The following is a 23,622-nucleotide window of genomic DNA, read 5'->3' as shown; positions in this document are numbered from 1 at the left end:
ATCTAAGCTTGCTTTTAATAAAACAAATATAAATTTGCTTATAATAAATAATATCACTAATAGTAATAACATTATACAAAAGCAAACTGTCATGAATAAATTGAAAAAGCCCCCTGAGATAAAGAAGGCATGAAAGTTTGGTTTTTATATTTATGTAGACTAGAAAATAGTATGTTATTTCTTAATTCAATTAGAACTACAAGGCAAATATTTTATTAATAAATAATAAAATATAAAGTTATTACAGGTCTAACATTAGAATAAAAATTTTGCTAAATAAAATCCAAAATCTAAACACTGTACTTTCAAGCTTGAAACTTCCTCATGATGCCGTTACTCATATTTCTGTCTGCATCCCCCTAATGACGTGCAATATTGAGCTCGTATAAATGATGAAAAAGCTCTAAACAATGTATTTTGAGACATCATGAAATAAAACGTACAGCATAAAATACCAAAAGTTTTTTTTTGTTGTTAATACGATAAATATCAATATTATAATAATATTATAGTAATATAGTAATATTTTAATCCTTTATATTTATATCCTATAGGCTATATACCCTTATTATATCCTATATATATCCTTAATATTTTAATAATTTTTCATTTGTAAAGATATTTGTGTATTGCTGTACACACTCTCTGTATTAAGCAGTGTGTAAGCGAGGCGCACAACTAACGCGCTCTGCGACGGACAATAGAGCAGCTTTGATCTGATCTATTTGAACCTTCTATTTAAGTTTGTCAAAATAGCAACGCGCCAGCAATGCGCCTTCTTTTTTAGGCCAGAACGCCGATGGGCGCACACGAGCGCAAATGCATTTGCTATTTAAACAGCGTGGCGCAAAATGTCAAAACGACTCTTGCGCCAAGCTGAAACTAGCAAACAACTATTGCGTCGCATCTTGCGCCGGTTGTATGATAGGGCCCATAGTTTGTAGTTTAACCTACAGTAACATCTGAAATAGCTAATCAGAGAATACTGTAGGTCAGAATACACCAAATATTCCTCAAAACGCTGAAAACTTAAATAGATTTTATTAAACTGGATGTGATAAGAAAAAGAAATACATGAATGATTGAAGCGTGTATTACACAAACTAACCGAAACAGCTGACCCCCTGATCATCATCAATGTATACGCACACTGGTTATGAATAAAATATGGCTCAAACATACCTTATAAATCGCATAATAATCATAACATTACACATATTCAAAGCAAGACAAGAAAAAGTCAACAATTAAAAGCACATCTGATGCTGTCGGCCAGGTCTCTTCTGGATTCAGCAGAGAGACCCAGAGACCTAAACAAAACCTTCCCCGACAGACTGGAGTCGCTCCTGGGAAAGAAGATTTCCACGACACCTGACACCCAGAGAGACGGCGCTCAAACCGCTGAGTCACTCGCAGAAACCAGCAGCATCAGTGCGAGACCAAATGTGTTACAACTACACCACAACATTTCCTGCTGCCAACGTTAAAACGGCATACAGCAGAGCTTCCAAAACCCCATAATCCATCCTGCCTTGAAGTCTCTGAAGTTTCCCTCTCGACCAGAGAGTTATAACAGGAGTAAGCATTTAAATCAAGCTTTAACCAAACCCATTTCCTGAAAGAAAGTGAAACAACTCCCAGATTTTCATTTGCTTTGATATAGCCGATATTAGGACTAGCATAGATGTTGGGATAACGCAATGTGCGCATCCGCAATAGTCACATTGCAGGGTCAATATCAAGATTATAATTACCCAAAAAACACAGTTCAGCACATAATTTGTGAAGTCATTGTGAAACTGAACCATAATCTAATAGCGATTTTTGTACTTGAATGTGTTTTTAAGGCCTGCGACTGTAAGATTTAATGCAAATTTAAACCATTTGGTAACAAGAAATCATCAAGTTTAATTATTTAAATGATACGTTTGTCACTTTAACAAAGATTTATTGTGTTTAATTCTTTCAAAAATGAAGACTATACGGTGCTATTTTAGATTTGATTTGAATTTTTGTCCCTCAATGTAGTTAGGTTGCACTACAAACCATAAAGCAGTGTTTATTTCATTTCTTTGTTCTGTTGTTTTCATCTGTGCTTTAATTTCTTTATACATGTTTTGGGATATGCAATGCACTCCAAAAAATAAAATGCCAATTCTTTTTTTATCAGTTTTGAGCAGCCCTTGTAACATCACAAGATGTGCAATGTTGAGTTGGAATCCTAGTTGGCCTGGTGCATATAATGACCGCAGAATATTTAATGATAATAATAATAATAATACAATTTATTTTTATATAGTGCCTTTAAAAGTAGCATCTTAAGGCACTTTACAGACATAAAAAATGTGGTGCAGTAAAATAAATACAAGGATGAAAGCAAAAAAATAAATAAATGCAATAATAAAAATTATTGAAAACAAAATAATAATAATAATTACAACATTATATCTAATAATAGTCCAAGAAATTATGATGTTTGGAAGAGTAATTAATTTAGTGCAAGATAATTTGTATCTAAATATTTATATGATATCTATATGATATAGATATATATATATATATATATATATATATATATATATATATATATATATATATATATATATATATATATATATATATATATATTTGGTCTATCATTCTATCCATCTGTCTATTGTTCTATCCAGCTGTCTAACTATCCGTTTATTGTTCTATCCATCTATCTCTGTCTATTATTCTATCCATCTGTTTATCGTTCCATCCATCCATGGTTCTATTTATCCATCTATCTATCTGTTTGTCTATTGTTCTATCCATCAGTCTATTGTTCTAACCATCTATCTATTCATCCATCCATCTACTGTTCCATCCAACTATTTGTCGGTCTATTATTCTATCTGTCTATCATTCCATCCATTCATCCATTTATTGTTCTATTCATCTATCTATCTGTTTATCTATCGTTCTATCCACCCATTAATCTGTTTATTGTTCTATCAATCTGTCCAGGTCTATTATTTTATCCATCCATCCATCCATCAGTCTATTGTTCCATCCATCCATCCATCCATCCCTATCTATCGGTCTGTCATATTTCCATCTGTCTGTCATTCTATCCATTCATCTGTCTATGGTTCTATCCATACGTCTATCTGTCTATCGTTCTTTACATCGGTCTATCGTTCTATCCATCCGTTCATCTATCGTTCTTTCCATCGGTCTATCATTCTATCCATCAATCTATATGTCTATGGTTCTATCCATACGTCTATCTGTCTATCGTTCTTTACATCGGTCTATCGTTCCATCCATCCGTCTATCGTTCTATCCATCTGTCTATTATTCTATCCGTGTCTCCATTCATTCATCCATCCATCCATCCATCCATCCATCCATCCATCCATCCATCCATGCATCCAAATAATAGTCAGCCAAGTACTCATTTAATGTGATCTTTTTTCTTAATTCAATTAGAACTACAAGGCAAATATTTTATTAATAAATAATAAAATATAAAGTTATTACTGGTCTAACATTAGAATAAAATTTTTGATAAATAAAATCCAAAAATCTAAACACTGTACTTTCAAGTTTGAAACTTCCTCTTGATGCCGTTACTCATATTTCTGTCTGCATCCCCCTAATGACGTGCAATATTGAGCTCGTATAAATGATGAAAAAGCTCTAAACAATGTATTTTGAGACATCATGAAATAAAACAGAGCATAATATAACAATAGGTTGATTTGTTTTTTTATTGATACGATAAATATCTTCATATTCCACAGCCCTACCTTTAATAACAACTGAAAAGTGAGCAGTTAGTTTCCTGCACCTTCAATAAAACTCACTCAACTCATTGCAGAAGATATTTCACCAAAGCAAATCAAACCAAAGTTATCAGGCACTTCCATGTCGAACATCAGAGATTGCACCCAATCCAAAAAATATGACTCGAAAATGAAAAATTCAAGGCTCGGGAAACAGTGTTCGCTGTTTAGTTTGCACTCTAGGTAGTCGTCAACATTAATATTTCATGGGTTGATTCCCTGTGAAGTTCTTTGTGACGGTGAAAACCCTCACATCCGCATCCCTAGCATCATGAAGAGACGTCAAACCCTCGGAGGAGCCGAAAAAGACGGCGTTGTGCCCCAGAAACGAACCCAGCAATCACAATCACAATACTCTGTTTACATCAGCCCAGGCGTAGAATAACATTCAAGGTTATTCTGGAAGCGCACGGATGGAGAGGATTGTACCAGTGCATGCAAACTGCCAACTACATTTCAGTGAACTTTGGAGGAGGCAAATCACTGGGTTTTATTCGAGACGTGGGGCAAAAAAACAGAAAGACAGGGGATGGAGCCAGGGAATGGAAACACAAACAGAGCGCTCGAAAGCCTCCAGCGTGTGACCTCGGTCTGCCGACTCTACTGGGACACCGGCTGTGGAACGACTGACAGGCTTGATTTATTCTCCCGGCAGCGCCACCAACAAACCACCCAGTGTGGCATCACCACGTCTGCAACCACACAGAGCGCCATCTTCCTGGCTTTCTGTGTCCTCCTGACCCCAGATCTGGACAAATAAACTACAGAAACGGCTTTGAAGAAGGTGGAAAAGGAGGAAGTGAGGAATAAATATTATAAAACAGATCATTGCAGGTAGGGCTGTGCAATATGACAATACATATGGAGAAAAATGATATATGAAGCATTAATTATGCTCTGAAGGGCTTTGAAGAGGGAGGAAAAGAAAGAAGAAATAAATATTGTGAAACAGATCACTCCAGGATTTTTTTTTTTTACTATTTACTACGGTGTAGGAGTCAAAATAAGACAACTGAGCTCATGAATGGGACAAACACTGGACCTGTCAATGAGGGTTGGGTCTTCCGAACCACCAGATCTCCCCCTGACTATGGGTCTGTCATCTGTGCAATATCAGACGCCATCCGTGAGAAAAGCACTGTTATTATCGTTAACTCGGTTCATCTCATTCACGTCAAGCAGTGCATGCAGTGCCGGAGAGCGCATGCAGACTTTTGTTTGTTTGTTAGTTTCTGTTAATGCATTAAATACTGATAATTTATACCTTTACGTTAAGTACAGTGACCTAAACCTAAAAACTCGTTCAACTTAGCATCATTTTTGGATTGAACTATAAATACAAAAGCTGTATAGTGATTATGAAACCACTTACCGATAGCAAAACACATTAATTCAAGGATTACCTTTTGAAACAGGCCTTCATTAGGAGGAAATTGGTGCAAACGAGCTTTGCAGTGTGTAATGTTTGAAATTAAGCTAATTTAGCTGTAAATAAAACAGTGGTAAAGGCTTCCTGAAGGATTGTGTCTACTGTAAATTTAAGCTACTGGTTAAATTGGTCTGGAGCAAGTCAAGGGTGAGTAAATGATGACGGAATGTTCACTTTTGGGCAAACTATGTTTATGAATATGAGCAATGCAAATGTCAAGCTTGCCATGAAGGTTTTCACTAAAATATGGAAACCGTTTCTACAATTTTTGTGCAAGCAAGTATTTTCCAGTACTTTAAATGTAATTAAAAATGTATCTGCCAATGTTTTAAACAATTATATTTGATTTACCAGAGTCACACAAATTTCACATCTGTCAATTTTCACTGCAAATGTCACATTCATAACGCTGGAATTGCTAATATGTTAATATAAAACTTGTAGTAAAAGTGCTCATAATTTAAACTTAGTAATTAAAATTAACTTAAGTTTAATTAAACTTTAAAGTTTCCAGTTTTATTTAAAGACAAGTTATGCTGAATAAAAAGTGTATGTATACAGTTATGTTTGGTTTTTAACACACTATTTAAAACATGTGGCTAAGAACTGTGTTTTTTTGGTGGGGCCAGTGAAAATTAAAAATGAAACATTTTTGTACATTTTATAATGAACTTCTTACAACAAAAACCTGAACAATCCTATTAATATCACAATGGAGTTCAATGACAACTGCATAAAAGCTGCACAATGTTTTCTGCAATGTCCCCTTTCAATCGTGTAAATGTATTAAAATGTTAAAAATCTGATTCATAAACAACATTTAATTAAAACATTTAATTTCAGTTTGCTTTTTTTGAAGGTCAGCAATTAAACAAACAAAAGCTTATGTTCAATTATAAATGATGGTCTATGTTCAAGGCATTGCCACCAACATTTCCTATCATTCTCCCCTTTTTTCTCAGATGGGATGGCAGGCCAAATTAAAAGTTACAATGGGCCAACAGTGGCCTGCAGGCTTTAGTTTGGGCATCTCTGCTCTATTGCATGATCTGTTGTGATAAAATACATTGTTTATTGTAATAATTTGGATGACAGAAACGTGATGAACAGCGTTTTGAAAAATGTTTCAAGCTTAAAAGTATATTGTTTACATTTCATTTTGGGCCAGCAATAAATCATTTTTAGAAAGAGTTTTATACATGTATGTGTTTCAGCATAAAGGAGTACACACTGGTGCTGTCACGATACTGGAATTCGATACCAATCAATCCTGTAATTTGTTTTAAAACATCCATTTACCACTAACATTTGAGCGCTGTTGAGCACGTTCTTAAACAGCGCTGATTTCTGACCAAAATAATATTTCATTCATTCATTTGATTTGTCCCTTTATTAATCAGGGGTCGCCACAGTGGAATGAACCACCAACTTATCCAGCATATGTTAATTGCAGTGGATGCCCTTCCGGCCGTAACCCAGTACTGGGAAACATCCATACACACTCATTCACACAAGTTTCTCAAATTCCCCTTTAGCGCATGTCTTTGGACTGTGGGGGAAACCGGAGCAGACAGAGGAAACCAATCATGGGAAGAACATGCACACTCCAAATAGAAATGCCAAATGACACAGCCGGGGCTCGAACCAGCAAGCTTCTTGCTGTGAGGCAACAGTGCTAATCACAGAGCCACCGTGCCACCCTCAAAATAATATTTATATAATATTTAAAAAAATAGTTATGCTTTTTATTCCCCATAATTCAGCAACCCTAACATTGAACTGAATACATGGAAATTGCAAATGTAAATTTAATTACATGAACTAATGCAGTACAATCCGAAAGTAAGAAAGAGAGAGAGAGAGATAAAAGCTAAATATTGTAAACACGTGTAGATCATGACCACCACATGTATTGATATGGCTGCAAAGTGTAAAAAAAAAAGATTAAAACTTTCCATGGGAACTTAATCTTGGGGATTTTGGAAATATTCCAAGTTGGAAACTTGATGGGAATTTATGGTAACCAACTTGAAATTTGAGGAGATTTATAAAACTACCATTTACAAACACGTTTTGTGCTGCTAATCTGACATGTAAGAAAATAGGGCTGGGCGATTTAGCCTAAAATCTAAATCTCAATTAATTGAACATTTTAACTCGATAACGATTGATGAATGATTATTTTACTTTATTTTCTGACAATTTTTGTAGAGTAAACATGCATTTTTCTTTGGTGCAAGCTGCTGTTGCTCAGTTATCTCAGTGCTTACGTTGTCCATACTTGACATGTTGGCAAAAAAACGTAACGTGGTATAACAGGGTCATGTGACTTCACACACGGTAGGGAAAGTATTAAAAAAATAAAATAAACCTGGAAAAATTAAATTGATTATAGGTTCTAAATGATGATTTTGATTACTATTCAATCAATTCAATTCATGTTTATTTGTAAAGCGCTTTTACAATGTAGATTGTGTCAAAGCAGCTTCACACAAAAGATCATAGTAAATTGAAACATTGTAGTTCAGTATTTAGTGTTTAAGTTTAGTTCAGCTCAGTTCAGTGTGGTTTATTAATCACTATAGGGTATATGCCGAAGCATGCTAATAGGACGTTTAATTTGCCAGTAACCTGGGTTAAGCGCTTCCGGCGAACTGTACGCCAATACAAAAATCTGCACGTTTAAGGGCTGTTTTCTATAAAAATCAGCAACCTCCACTGGCTGAGTGATATCCGATATTAGGTGCGTCTCAGATTGTACAAGAAGCACTGCATTAAATTACATTTTTCCCGCCATGTCTTTATAATATGAGCATTTATTTTACCCCAAGATATTCAATGGAGCTTTCATCGCTAGCCTGCCAATTCTGACAGGCGCGTGCGAGTAAACGCCTTTTTGTCTCGTTTTACGCTTGAGCAACTAAATGAATGACTAAGTTTATTTAACTGAATGTATTTTAATGACATTACAACATCCATGCTGTAGAAGGAACCGTATACAATGTAAAAAAAAAAAAATCACAATAACAGGTCACAGGAAGTTTATCAGTATGGGAAAAACACAAGCTCAGCATATACCATATTGTGGGCCTAAACACTGAACAGCAAATCCATCGATGCATAGTTCTACCGATCCCAAACCATGCAAGCTAGCGGCGACAGCGGAGAGGAAAAACAAAAAACAAACAAACAAAAAAAACACTTCACTCATTGGCGAGAGTGAAGAAAAAACCTTGAGAGAAACCAGACTCAGTTGGGCACGACCATTTTAATTTCTCCGCTGGCCAAAAGTCTTGTGCAACATTTCAATCAATTGCCCAGCAAGAAAATGTACTTTAATTTATAAGTGAGACTTGAATTATTTCATTGAGCAACACAAAACCATAAATGTTGAATGTAATACTCTTATTTTTCAGGATTCATTGATGAATACAAAAATAGCAACTGTACAGCATCAAAACCGACATTTTAACTATGACTTTTTTTTTTAGCAATTTGGCATATTCTTGCTGCATAAAACTATCTTCTTCTCTCTGTTAAACTGTAATGCTGTAATTTGCCCGGTTCTGTCTCTTGCTTTGTGTTTTTCTAATGTTTCTTATTTTTATGTTGCTTTTTTACGTGCAATTTAGCCCTGCTTATTGATATGTGTATAAATATATTCACAGTACAGTAAAAGCACAGGCAGAAAATGCTGAAGCTGAAAACATGAACGTAATCCAGCAGCACAGCGCTACACAAACAACAGGAAACTGCAATCAAATCTTCAGAGATAAACTGTTTACCAATGGCCAAAACTCTCTGAACTGAGAAACACTGAGTCACAAAACCTGCCCGGAATCAAAGACAAATCAGAGGAGTGGGAATGCATGCCGCTTCCTTGGTGAAAACCAACAATTCCAGCATTTTCAACAATCGCCAACATTCAAGTCAGATATACTGTAAGTAGGCATGAGACGGTAACCATGTTCAAGGTATACAAGTTCAAGGTGGACTCACGTTTGTAAGGATCGTTTTTTACCCAAAATCGTTTCTCATCTGGAAATGGTGAAATCCAGATTTGCAGCTCGTCTCCTTTTAAAAAAGACGTGGCTCCCTTTGGCGTTGATGGTCCTGTCTCTACAGATTTGGTAAGTGTGTAATCAGTGGTCTTTGTTTGTTTATTCAGAGACAAAGTTAGTTGGTCAGCAGTACTTTTTCAGTGACCTTAAACAAAATGATTAGGCTACTAAGTTTACAGTAAGGGTGTCACGATCCTCCAAATCCTCGATTCGATTACATTTTCAATTCTAAAGTCACGATTCGATTCTTGATTATCAATAATTAATTAATTAATAACGAATTAATTATTAGTAGCCTACCATTTAAACTACCTGACCTGCATGGTCTTTGTTTTACCCATAAACAAATCATACAGTAAATGAATAAAGGTAATTTATACACATAATTACCACCTGTCAATCACTTTTTCTGCGGGACTTGTGAATCTGTGTCGTTATAGTGGCGTCGGTAAAAAAGGTGCACAAACAACAGGAACCAGCCAACAGTATCAGAGGTGTTCGCTAAAATGACTAAGTACTTGTGTGAAAGTAAAAGATTGAAGCAGTCTACGCTGACTGCCTTGACCCGCCTCGAGCGCATGACAATGTGTGTGCATCTGTATCTGTGTGTGAATGAGTGTGTGTGGTCACGTGATGTGCGTTTTCAGCGGTAGTGATGAAGGAGGGCTGCTCAGAAATGCTACACGCCAGTGTTGATCGTTGTCGTTCTAAAATGTCATTTAAGAGCGGATTTGCAACGGGTGCGGGGCGGAGGATCGCGATGCGCCCATCGTCTATCATCCCAACCGTAATACGTACATAGCAGAGCTTGCAAACTGTGTTTTTTTTTTGTCGACAACACGAACGTTGTCAACATAACTAACTGGAAATCCAAAATACTTCCACACCGGCGACTTCATTGAAAGAGGAGAGGGTTTAAGTTCTGTCGATGGGTCTCCTGCGTCTGCAGTTTAACAAGCACTTCAACAAGCCTGTTTATTCACGCTTGACAAGCCAAGCTGACGTGACATGGGGGCGTGGCAGCATCGACGATTCTATTTTTTGATTCGATAATCGAAGTTGAGCATAAATTTCGATCGATTTCGATTAAAAACCGAAATCGTGATACCCCTAGTTTACAGTATGTTAATATCACTACAACATTATGGACTGAAAGGTCAGCTGTAAATGCTGCTCTCCGAGTGTAGACATGTAAACACCGCAATCAAACTATTCCTGACACTCCCACGTAAACAGAGCTGGACACACCCACTTTCCTTTTTCCAAACTAGAGGTGTGAAAACACCCTGCTGAGACAGGGGGATTTCCTGGCCCTTTAAGGCCGTACTCACACTAGGTACAGTTGCCTCGAACCGGGCCAAGCGCACTTGTCCCCCCTCCCGTCTCCCCCGATGGCCCGCGCTCACACCACAAACAGGCTTCGGCACGCTTACGTCATCGCTGCTGGGCTGTTCAGTGAGAAGCGCTCTCTCACTCAGCAGCGCAGTGGAGATTTCTCTAGTTATATCGTTTCAGTCGTTTGATATGCCGTCAAATATTTCACCAAACAGTCCTTAGGGATGCGGGGACAAGCAGTCAGATATTTCACCGTACAGATCCGCCACTTTTGGCACTCATAACCAATCATAAAGCTCTCGTGCTGCAGGAATGAGGAGGTCTGCTGAAGGCGCGCAGCTGTAGTGAAGTGAGGGGTTTGCGTCTTTAATAAACAACATCAGTTTGCGTTCACTGAGCAGTAAGAATGATTAATATAAATCCATATGAAACAGTCCCTTAAAAGTCACATCTCGCTTTCAGTTTCGGGCTTTGGCGCATTTTGCACTCACACACAAGCGTACCGCGCCAAAGCCCAAGTGAACCGAGCTCAGGCACACCTCTTCCAACCAGGCCAGGGCCGGCCAAGTGAACCGTGCTTGAGCCCGATTCAGCGCACTCACACTTATCAAACGATCCAGGAAACGGGCCTGGGCACGGTACGGATGGCATAGTGTGAGTAGGCCCATACATACTCGAGCGGCCCGCCCAAGTAAAGTCTATGTGTGGAAAGCACTAAGCTGTAAAAAACATATAAGATATTGCAAATCAAATAAAATTCCAGTATCATGTAGCCTTAAATAAAATGTTCTTTTGTTGCTTTTTTGCAGAAAAAAAATAATAAGTCAGAGGTTTATAATAAAGTGAGGGCAAGTAAACGATGGCTTAATAGTAATTTTTGGCTGACATTTCCCTTAAAATTTGCTAAAAACAGTCAGATGCATGAAGAGAACACGAAGAGCTGGAAAATTCAAATCACTTAGGGTGCGTTGATAATTATTAAAACAATATTTAGAAATGGACGATGTGAAATTTCTAGCCGTTCCTGTATGATGCTGTATACACATGCTGCATATCATCTGTATGAAACTAAAACTCCAAAGCATTTACATACTGCTACAAAAACACAATGAAAAAAAATCCTACCATGGAGCTTTTTTTTTTTTTTAAATAATAAAGGTGCTGCTAGCCTCAGCGTGCACTGCAGTCTGCAATTCAACCTCTGCAATGCATCACAAGACAATATCAAAACCTCTGAAATGTGCTGTATTTCTAATATAACCATGGCATGTTATAAACGGCTTCACCCCATAGGAACAATATAAAAGCCCCGACCTGCTTAATTGCTTTCATAAAACACGTAATAAAAATATTAACGACACAAAACTTCATTAAAAGCTTATTTTATTAAAGTAAAATTCATTAAGAGGCCCTAGTACTCGAGAGTGCAATGGTTTCCTCTGTTACATTAAACTGGATGTGCTATTATTCAGGTGTCTACCTGCAAATAGAAGGAAGATTAACTCATTTAAACCAACTGGCTCAGCAAGATTTTCAACAAATTATTGCTGGGAAAGAGAAACGTGACTGAAGAAAGCCACTACATGGCACATACCTGCAATACAAGGAAGATTTTCAATCTGTAAATGATCAATTTTCTGTGTTTTGATACATTTTTTTTTATTTTCCCCTGTTTATTTGTGCTTTTGAATTGCATTACAGGACCTTGATCTTTCTTCCAACAACAAAAAGTGACTTTCATTGACATTTTCAATAGTGTAAAGTGATATATTGTCTGGGTTGATGTTGTATAATATGCTATAAACACCTTGTAATAAACTGCTAGTGCATTTTCTGTTATTTTACAGACTTATTTCTCTAGATATTATTTCTATTATATATTATTTGAAACTACTAAAAATGTCAATAAAAATCACTTTTTAAAAACTGTGTAGTTAAATCTGGAATTGAATCAAAAGTCGACAAGGAAGATCCCATCATATAATTCACAACAGCAAATAAATAGAAAACACACAAATACTGTAGATGCAAATCAAAACCCCTTTCAGGTGCAAAAACATTGCAATATTTTATTTTTCTGTGATATATATATATATATATATATATATATATATATATATATATATATATATATATATATATATATATATATATATATATATATAAATAATAGTCATCTTGTTTAATTATATTCATATCGGTATATATATATATATATATATATATATATATATATATATATATATATATATATATATATATATATACACACATATACATATATATATATATATATATATATATATATATATATATATATATATATATATATATATTGCGATATGAATATAATTAAACAAGATGACTATTTGGAAAAAAATCCAAATTTTACATTGATTGTGATAATTTTGTTGGAGAGGGCATGTGCATAAAACATACAAAACAGGGCTCGAAATTTACTGTTTACTTGGTACTTGGTAAATATTTAGGAGCACCAGAAAAAAATTTAGGAGCACCGAAAAAAAATTAGGAGCACCCACCAAAAATGAATGAGCACCGTGCCAAATTGTATTTTAAGGGACTTATTGTATTTTAAAACAACATCAATTAGGACTGACAAAAACCAAAAACAACTATCTAACTAATGCTGACATTGATATTTGTGTGCAATAATTCCAAAATGAATGTCTAATAATTATAGAATATTAATGATGACAAATATGACAATAATAGTAACAATGAATTACATTTCTCATTATGATGCTGCGTTGAGTGTGCTTAAATGTGAGTTATCTGCTATAAAAGTCTGTTACTTTATGAAAAATAAAATTATGGTTTATATCAAACAAAAACGAAGCATTGCAGTAAGAAATATTTATTTTGCACTATTGTTTTTATAAGCATGTCAATTTAATCTTGCTCCTTAATGGCCCGGGTGTATAATAGGGCCCTATGGCTTTCGGTGGAGTCTAACAGTATTGAGACACAGAAACACGAATGTAAAATGCAAAATAACAATGTCTTCACTGTATAAATATATAAACCCAATTAATCAAATCTAATCTAATTGTTAATGCAGAAGACTTTACAATGTCTTGCCTTTTCAGATCCTGCAATATGACTTGCAGATTCGCACATTTTGATATCGATGCTGAAACGATATATTGCGCAGCCCTAATATTTATAAATAAATCAAATTCTTATCCTTGAGGTGCACAATAAAGCACTACTATTCACATTTACAACATCTGCACTATATTGGCTTTTTTTAAATGAAGATTAGCCCCAGATGTCAGTGCAAAATATGTTTATGGGCTTAAGTAGAAATATGGTTAATTTTTTTGCATTACACTGGAAAAATTATTGATTGGATTTAGTGGTTGCAAACAATTTATATGGGCTGAATTTAAACAAACAAATTCAATGTAATATCATTCAAGCTCATTTGTTTGTTAAAATTCAGCCCAAAATAAATTGTTTACCACTTACCTTAAATTTAGTAAATAAAATCAATTATTTTTTTTCATTGCACCATCACAATCTTCCAAAATCAGCCTGCAAATATCAAGGAAGGTAAATATTGCAAACATTCATTCTTACAGTGCTGTTCTTTAAAAGAGCATATATACAATCCCTGTACCACGGTACCCCAAACGCAGTATTTCAGTGCGTGCAAAGCCTCGGTTCCCTCAATTACTCTACAAATGAAACGCTGACAGAATTTTCCATTTACTGTGAAGAACATAATAGATTTTCGGCTATTGTCTGATACAGTAAGCACACGGTCTCCACATAATACAGCACAGAGGACCACAGTGAAAGCAATCATAGCACGCGCACATCTCCGCAATGTGGCCTCTGTTTACTTATGAAGAGGCTGGCTTTTGTCCGTCTATAAATACTGTAATATACAACATGATTACTGCTGTTAGCACTAGCATATTCACTTCTTGAAGGGCAGAGCCAGAAACTACTTTCCCAGAATGCTTTGGATTCATATTAATGGACACGAGCACTGCACATTGGTTAAAAACATACAATAGAAAGCACTGTTTGTAAAAGTGGAGGAAGTGTCATGTGCGTGTGAAGCGACCGCAGCAACAGTGTAATGTCATCGATATTTTTGATTAGCATGCTAACATACTGCTCATGCTCAGAAAACAGTGCAGGTCTGCACATAACCGTATGGCGGAAAAAGCAAGCGGCGTGCCATTGAAATGGCGAAGCTCTAGTGTTATTGCGAGGAGACGCTCTTAGAAGTCACGCACATGAGTCACGAACAGCTGCTGTAAATAAAAATCAGGAAACACATCGAGTAACGGTTCCCGCAGAGACACTTAAAGCTTCATGTCATAGTCTGAAGTGCAGTGGATGCAGAAAAAAAGAAAAAACAAAACATTTGTGACCTCAAAAGCACTCATAAGGGGCAATTGAGATGTAACCCTTGTGTGCTGCAGGTGTTTGCATCCACTCTTAAGTCCTAATTTGGTCACAACTTTCTCTGTGTTTCAGCAAATGAAATAGTTTTGGTGACAAATCTTATTTTGACATACTGCAGGGAAAATAAGTATTGAACACGTCATGTTGTTTTTTTTCCTGGGAATATTTCTAAAAGGAGCTGTTGACATGGAATTAAAGCAGATTTTGGTAAAAACCCAAACAACACTAACATAAAAATAAAAATCTGGAAAAATGAGTTGTGAATGAAATGACAGAAGGAAAAAGTGCTGAACTGCTGAAACATATTTAATACTTAATATAAAAGGCTGAAAGACTGAAGCTAAGCAGGGCTGCGCCCGTTCAGTTCCTGGATGGGAGACCACATGGGAAAGCTAGGTTGCTGCCGGAAATGGTGTTAGTGAGGCCAGCAGGGGGCGCCCAACCTGAGGTCTGTGTGGGTCCTAATGCCCCAGTATAGTGACGGGGTCTTTATACTGTTCAGTGAGCGCCGTCTTTCGGATGAGACGTTAAACCGAGGTCCCGACTCTCTGTGGTCGTTAAAAATTCCAGGATGTCCTTTGAAAAGAGTAGGGGTTTAACCCCGGCATCCAGGCCAAATCTGCCCATTGGCCTTAGTCCATCATGGCCTCCTAACCATCCCCATATTCCAATTGGCTTCATCGCTGTCTCCTCTCCACCAATCAGCTGGTGTGTCGTGTGCGGTCTGGTGCAAAATGGCTGCCGTCGCGTCATCCAGGTGGATGCTGCACACTGGTGGTGGATGAGGAGATTCCCCCCACTGTGTGTAAAGCGCTTTGAGTGCCCAGAAAAGCACTATATAAATGTAAGGAATTATTATTATTATTTTTTGGTGCTGCAGCTTAAAGACGCCTCTCATATGGACAGTTTAGTCATGTGCATTGCTGAGGTGTGAGTTTTTCACAGACTTCAACTGAGTGACTAAATCTTGATGCTTCAGTGGGTCACGTCCGTCAAATCTGATGTTTATTTTCTATTGCTTTCGAGTCAGGTGATTGGCTGGGCCATTCAACAGCTTGATTTTCTTTCTCTGAAAGCATTTGAGAGTTTTCTTGGCTGTGTTTTGGATCTTTAGCAATGTTTCCATCCAAAAATGCGAATAAACTTTATGCGCAAAACTGGATTATCGCATAAGAGTTGTGCGAATGATGCATCGTTTCCATCCAACGAGTCAAAGCGAAGAAAATAGTCACTTCCTGATTAACTGGCGCCAAATATCAACAGTAAAAACTGCATTTGCTGCAGTAGGAGAAGCTGCATCAAGCTTTTCTGAATGAATGCGCCTCAGAAGACAATCCTGATAAGCAGTGAGCGCGCGGTGGCGTTTGAAGGTGTCAGACGCGGAACACAGGCGCTCTTGATTCTAGAGGTCATTAATAATATAATAACATTAATACTGAAATGGTAAGGCGTTTCATAATAACCAAAACAACATTTTAGATGTTTTATAATGTGCTCAGCCTGACCTTTTATCCATTCACACACATTTTAAGCATCACATGATCTCTTTTAACAAAATCACATGACCTTTTTTAATGCGCATGCTGGAGTTTGTGCGGTAAAAGTGTTTCGATCGCAGTTTATGTGCATCTTTTCTTATCGAATAAAAAGTTTATCCTACCCAGTTAGGCGCATAAGTTTTTTATGCGCATTTTCAAAATTTATGCGCATCGTGGCGTTTCCATCAACTGTTTTTTTTATGCGCATTTGCAAAATGCGCATAAACTAGGTGGATGGAAGCATAGCTATTGTCTTGCTGAAATGTCCACCCTGGGTTCATCTTCATCCTCCTGCTAATGTAGATGTTGGACTGAAGCAGCTGATATTCATTTACACTGAGGAAGAGCAGAGGGTTGCTGAAGAACTGCTCAGAGATTTCAGCTGCTGTCTGGGCTTTCACTGCCTTTCTACACCCCCCTTTCTTCATCTGTTTACACTTTTTACCTGCATCATTTCATTTTATTATGTATAACTTCACTTGTAAACTATACAGGTTTGTTTTCTTTGCATAAATGGATTTCCTTGGTTGTTACCAAAATTTGTGGAAAATCTCAAGTCAACAGCATCTTTAGATGTTTTTCCCTTTGGAATTAATAGTCTAAACAAACAAACAAGTTTTCTGAGGAAAAAAAGGTGACGTGTTCAATACTTATTTTCCCCACTGCATCTATTTTGTGTCAAACATACAGACAAATAGTTTCTTCTGGATAAATTTGTGTACACTTTGGTCATTGGATTTTTATATTAGAAACTGACATTAAAAACAATGATCTGTTTTTTTTGTTTGTCTTAGGATTCAAAAACAAAAATTGAAATACGAGGCCCTTTTCTTTCTCATGGTGAAAAAGGATAAAAGAAAATTCAAAATGATAGGATTTTCCTTTTATATTTAAATCAATTTATATTTATTTTTATATATAACAAAAAATTAAATCACCAGAAAACAAAAACAAACAAAGGCTATTTTGTTTTCAGAGACCAGATATGGCTACTAATTCATAGTGAAGCAATAATCAGGGTATCTTCCGTCCATTTCATATCTGTTTTCAAACAATAAAGGAAACTTAAGAAAAGGGCTGTTTTTCCATTTTTCTTTTGCTCACAAAAACGAAAAAAAAAATAAGATTGACTATATTTTCATTTTTTTAATTTAGGGTAGGAAAACGGATAAACAACTTCATTATACACATGTAGGCGGTGCTAAAACACTAAAAATATTATTATTATTTAGGCCTACAGTAGCTTGGAAACAATCATGCAAACCAGGTTCTGCATGCAGAGCATCAGGCGCAGAGCAGCAAGAAGTTTGGCAGCAAACTATAGGCATATCATTATTATTCACTCATTCTTTTTTTTTTGGGCTTAGTCCCTTCAAATCTGAGGTCGCCACAGCAGAATGAACCTTCAACTTATTCAGCATACGTTTTTACGCAGCGGATGCTAATCCAGCTGCAACCCATCTCTGGTAAACACCCATACACACTCATTCACACACAAACACAACGGACAATTTAGCTTACCCAATTCATCTATACCGCACGTCTTTGGACAGTGGGGGAAACCCACGCAGGGAGAACATGCAAGCTCCTCACAGAAACTGACCCAGCCGAGGCTCGAACCAGCGACCTATATTAAAATCAATTTATATTTATTTTTATATACATCAAAAAATAAAATCACCAGAAAACAAAAACAAAAAAAGGCTAGAGTTTTATATTCTGAGACCAGATATGGCTACTAATTCATAATGACGCAATGCTACCCGGCTTTTTTTTTACTCAATTAAGTTCATTCATTCTTTACAGCGAAATGAACCGCCAACCATTCTAGCATATGTTTTACGCTGCAGATGCCCTTCCGGAAGCAACCCAGCACTGGGAAACACCCAAACACTCTCCCATTCACACACCAATTTAGTTTCTTCAGCTCACCTATAGCACATGTGTTTGGACTGCAGGGGAAACCGGAGCACCCAGAGAAAACCCGCACAAACACAGGGAGAGCATGCAAACTCCACACAGAAACGCCAACTGGTCCAGTTGGGACTCGAACCAGCGACCTTCTTGCTGTGAGGCTACAGTGCTAACCACTGAGCCACCGTGCCACCTTTTAAAAATATAATTAAGCGAGAAAGTTTGTACACATGGATGCATTGAATAAATGTTTATTACATGCTGCCTTCCATTTTTCAGCCAGTTTCTTGAACTACCCCCCCTTTAGGAGCAAAAACTTTTGGGAGTCTATATGTTCGGCATTTCTTTTTTAGTAACAATTATAAACAACATAAAACAGAAACATTTTGATGTGCTGATAGCGATTCCTATGTAGAAGAATCACTTCCTGCCCTCCATCTGAATGTTGCTCAATGACGTCATGTGAAAACAACCTATAGATATTTTCAAGACTACCATTCTACCATACATCTAAAATACTTTCTTTTCACAAGACCTTTAAAACATCATGACTTAATATTCATATATGGTGTACAGCATGTGTAATTTTGAAACCGAAACAGACATGGTGTCCTCATTGAAATGTAAAAAAGTTCTTTAAAAATTCCCCCTCGCAGCATGGCAAACTCCTCATCATTACAATGTGAAAGTGTAACCGGCTGTTCGTCTCATTTAGTCCCACACACAGATTAGTGTACTCATTCACTACCAATCGGCTTGAAAACAGCGTTTAGTGCGGTCCACATGTGCAGCCTGAGCGTGTGCTGTGTGTAGAAACTCTATTCTTAGCGTGTCTGTCCTCCTCTGCAGTCACTAGATCAGGTTACTGTGTTCCACGCGGCCCTTTCACATGCCGGCCAACGTGTATGTGTGTGTGAAGGAGGGGGGGTTGCTTACATGTACTTCAGTGACGTCTAAATCTAGAAATCCTCCCTTTTGGGGATGTTTGTTTGGTAAAAGTAAACAGTTTTCTTGTAGCACATTTAGCAATGTGGATTTGGGTTCGGTTACAGTAACTGCAGTTAGCCTTATTCAATGCTCATTTGAATATCAGATCAATTGTGTATATTTGCTGTGTAATTTCTTTTTATCAGCGGATTGAACCGAAAACTATTCCAGCACAGTTTTAAAATCCGTTTTACGCAGCGGATGCCCTTCCAGCCACAAACTAATACTGGCAAACTCGACCAATTTAGCTTATTCGATTCACCTATAGCGCATGTTAGAGCTGCACGATTCTGGCTAAAATGAGAATCGCAATTTTTTTTTGGCCTAAAATAAAGGTCATGATTTTCTCACGATTCTGTAGATGTAAAATAAAGGTTAATATGAGTTGGCTATTATTATTTTGGTAAACAGCAATAGGCTTTGTGTAGCTGCACTGTTGGTTAAAATGCTAAATTTTGCATAGACTTGGAATGATGGACTTGAACACACTTTAGATTTGTCCTGGTCATTAATGCTGATGATAATTCTGATCAGGGCCGGAGTGGGACTCATTTTCAGCCCTGGAGTTTCAAGCCAGACCGGCCCACCTCAGTTCACGACTGATTCCAATTCAGTTTCTAATGGCACTATCACGTCTTTTTCAAGAAAACAGCTGCTTTAGAAATTCTGATGTTCAACAGCCTTAACAGTATTATATGTCTTATCAAAAAAAAAGAAAGAAAAAAATAAAAGAAAATTTTCAGGTGAGGTTCGAACACGGGTCCGCGCCACTGATACGCAACGTGCTTACCACTGGACCACAATAGCGCTATTACAGCCAGAGTAAAAAATAACTAATGACTTGCGACCCTGAAGACACACCGCCACTTTCTGATCAAGTCATGTCAGATTTAATAAAGTAGTGAATCATTTGATTTTCATTGAGCAGTTGTATTATTCATTTTATTCGAATTCTTATATTCACTAAGGTGCCGCTGTTTGGGGTCGATAGTTACATTACATCATCATCATTAACGTTAGTTAACCTGCAGGCTGCATTTTTCTCACTGGGCTGCGAGAAAATTAATAAAAAGAGCGCCACTGCGGCAAAATAATGAATAAAAAGAGTGTAGCTATGGTCAAATAAATAAATAGAAGAAAAAAGTGTGACTGTTGAGAGTGCAAGCAGCTAGGGACACCGGCCCTCGCGGCCAAAAAACAGACCGGCCCACCGGGAATTCTCCCGGTCCTCCCAATTAGCAAATCCGGGCCTGATTCTGATGTTGAATTATTGTGTTTGAGATATATGCTTACAATCTGTCATTTCCTGCTTAAAATCGGTCACTGATGTAATTTTCGTGAATGCAGAAGACTGGGCGGGTATTTTTGTAATTCGGCGGGTTTTGGATACTTTTTAGGCTGGAATCAGTCAGCTACATCTGGCAACGCTGTGTGCGGTTTCATTTTCACTGCTAAGAGCGGTTCATACTTCCCGCGCGGCTCTCAAACGATCACTCTGTGCCACAAACTGAATGTTATTTACAACTTTATTACCTGTTTTTCACAGCCTATGCAAGTTCTGTTCACTAAAGTAGAGTTAAATCACAGGCGCGCACCCGCCTTCTATGTGGTAACAGCTCACGGTCAGCAACTCATGTTACATGTGATTTTGCAGTCACAAATACATCACAAGACGACAAAAATTAAATTTTTGGGGTGAATAATATCTTATAAATACAGCATGGGACTGTATCTATAAGATGGAGGTGTCCACGTTGCTGAACAACGTATGTAAAACAACGTGAGGACGTGTGCGACCACCTTTGCTTCTTTTCTGAACTTGAACATATGATTGACAGAATCGTAGAAATGCTGAATTAAGATCGTCTAGGGGTCGAATCGATATTGCGATCTTTTTACGATTAATTGTGCAGCTCTAGTGCATGTGTTTGGACTAGGGATGCTCAAAATAATCGATTAACCATGAACCGAATGTTTTTAATAGTATCAGGAAGTTCTTAGGCTGAGCTTAAAACGCAAGGTTTCCCAAATAGGACTTCACAATACAGTTTAAAGTACAGGGTGGGCCATATATATGGATACTCCTTAATAAAATGGGAATGGCTGGTGATATTAACGTCCTGTTTGTGGCACATTAGTATATGTGTGGGGGCTTGTCAATAACTCATGAAAGAATAAAGTTACGCTAAAACCAAGCACATCATTGTTTTTCTTTTGAAATCCCAAATAAGTTTATTAAGGTTTATCCATAAAAATGGCCCACCCTGTTCAGCTTGGTGAACTGGATAATTTAAGTATAGTCTACAAAACCGGCAAGTTAAATAAACTTAAATATGCAAGTTTTAGGAGACTTTATTACTCAATTAAATTGAGGCAACGAGTTTACTCAATTCATTTAGTTCAGTCAGCTTATTAGGGTTTTCAGTGTACTTCAATTACAGAAAAATAATTTGCTTTGTATCATTTGTTTTACAAACAAGTTTCCACAAGAACAAACTTCTCAGTTTAAACAGCAAAAACTGCAGATTACAAAATCATCTTGATTGCTTAGAAACAGTAACGAAATACTGCTTTAAATATCAAGCTGTGATTGGCTACCACTAAGGGACACAAGAGAAAACCGTGCTTTCAATTACAGGAAAGCTGGACACATGCTCAAACACGCACGCACACACACACCTCTTCACCTCAATCTCGGTTATTTAACAGAGAACACATGAATCCCATAAAAATGCATCCAAGAGTTCAGCACAGGGAAACTAAGGCCCCGTTTACACTGCCAGTTAAATGTGACCCAAATATGATTTTTTTGCTCATATGTGACACAGATCGGATTTAATCTATGACCGTGTAAACACAAAAAATATTCTTTTTTTTGATGAGTGAAAAGCACCTAAGCTTTTCACTCATCATAGCACACGTGCTGCTGATGATGTGACAATAAAAGTGATTTGATTTGATTTTGATTTGAAAAAAGTGCATGCATTCGGATATTCAGAGATCGGTTTTAGGCCTCCTTCAAATGTGGAAATAAATCAGATACAAATCAGATATGTGACAATGCGACTGTCATGTAAACAGGCAGATCGGATTTCTTGAGGCATTCTATTTTTAACGTCATTAAACTAGCGAGATGCCGACACAGTAAACAACAACAACAACAACAACAACAACAACAGAGGAAACATGGAGGAGGAAAGTGGTCAGTCGCCACAAATTGCTCCCACCAGACCTGAGATCTCTCTCAAACTTACAAATTCCTCTGAATGGTGAAGGACAACATATATAAACCATAGGCGCAAGCTGTCATGACGGCCCTTTCCCTCCTTATCTGCCTCAAAATCATTTTAATGTTGAACTTCACATATTTCGTCGAGCTAAAAGCAAGACAATTTCTTTCATCATGGCTAGTGTGGTGCGGATGCTAGAACACACCTTTACGCATGTGCGACGTCGTACATTGTATGCAGGGTTCAAGGCTAAGGATTTCTTCTACTGGGCCAATTGGGCCAGTGGTTGAGATTTTTACTTGCCCTGCCAAATTTTCACTGGCCCCACAAAAAAAAAAAAAAAAAAAAAAAAAAAGTTAATAGCTCTTTCTTAGCCACATATTTTAAATAATGTGCCAAAATAATCTCCGTAAATCTAGAATTTAAACATTAAAAAAATGTTAATAAATGTGTAATGAGCAAAATTATAGATCGTAAGCAAACAAAAGAGCAGTATGGAAAATGTGCTGGTGTTTTATTGCAATTCTAAATTATTTTTATAAAAATGGCTTGCCAAACTTAGGACAACTCTTTTTTTATTATTATTATTATTTATTTATTTATTTTGTTTCCATGTAATTGTCTGCTTCCAAGACTTTAGAAACAGACCTTTTCTTTGAGCCTCATAGTTTGTTGTTGCCGCCGTGTTGCCATCTTTTCGCTGTACTGGTTGTTACCAGGTTACAAAAAAATAATGTGCTCATCATTACTGGCCGATAGGAGCCTGTGACAATCCTGTCTACTGTCCAGAGCATCTTTCACGCTGGCCCTGGGCCACTGGGCAGCCCTAATTGTTGAGCCTTGGTATGGCAAGTGTAAACACATGAATCGGATATG

At 37.0% G+C, this 23,622-nt stretch overlaps 1 protein-coding gene across 7 annotated transcripts in view; it reads right to left on the bottom strand.

Moving 5' to 3' along the window:
• The window catches only part of ankrd12 (ankyrin repeat domain 12), a 100,124-nt gene that overhangs the window by 41,098 nt on the left and 35,404 nt on the right, over window positions 1-23,622 (bottom strand). For 2 of the 7 annotated variants that reach the window (XM_087238934.1, XM_087238936.1), the window contains exon 2: window positions 18,137-18,242. The gene's annotated coding sequence lies outside the window, so the exon portion shown is untranslated. 7 annotated transcript variants of the gene reach the window in all.

This window comes from Danio rerio, chromosome 2, assembly GCF_052040795.2.
Source record: "Danio rerio strain M-AB ecotype USA chromosome 2, GRCz13ab, whole genome shotgun sequence".
Lineage (NCBI taxonomy): Eukaryota > Metazoa > Chordata > Actinopteri > Cypriniformes > Danionidae > Danio > Danio rerio.
Note: the sequence above shows the minus strand (reverse complement) of the source record. Positions and strands in the feature narration are given on the sequence as shown.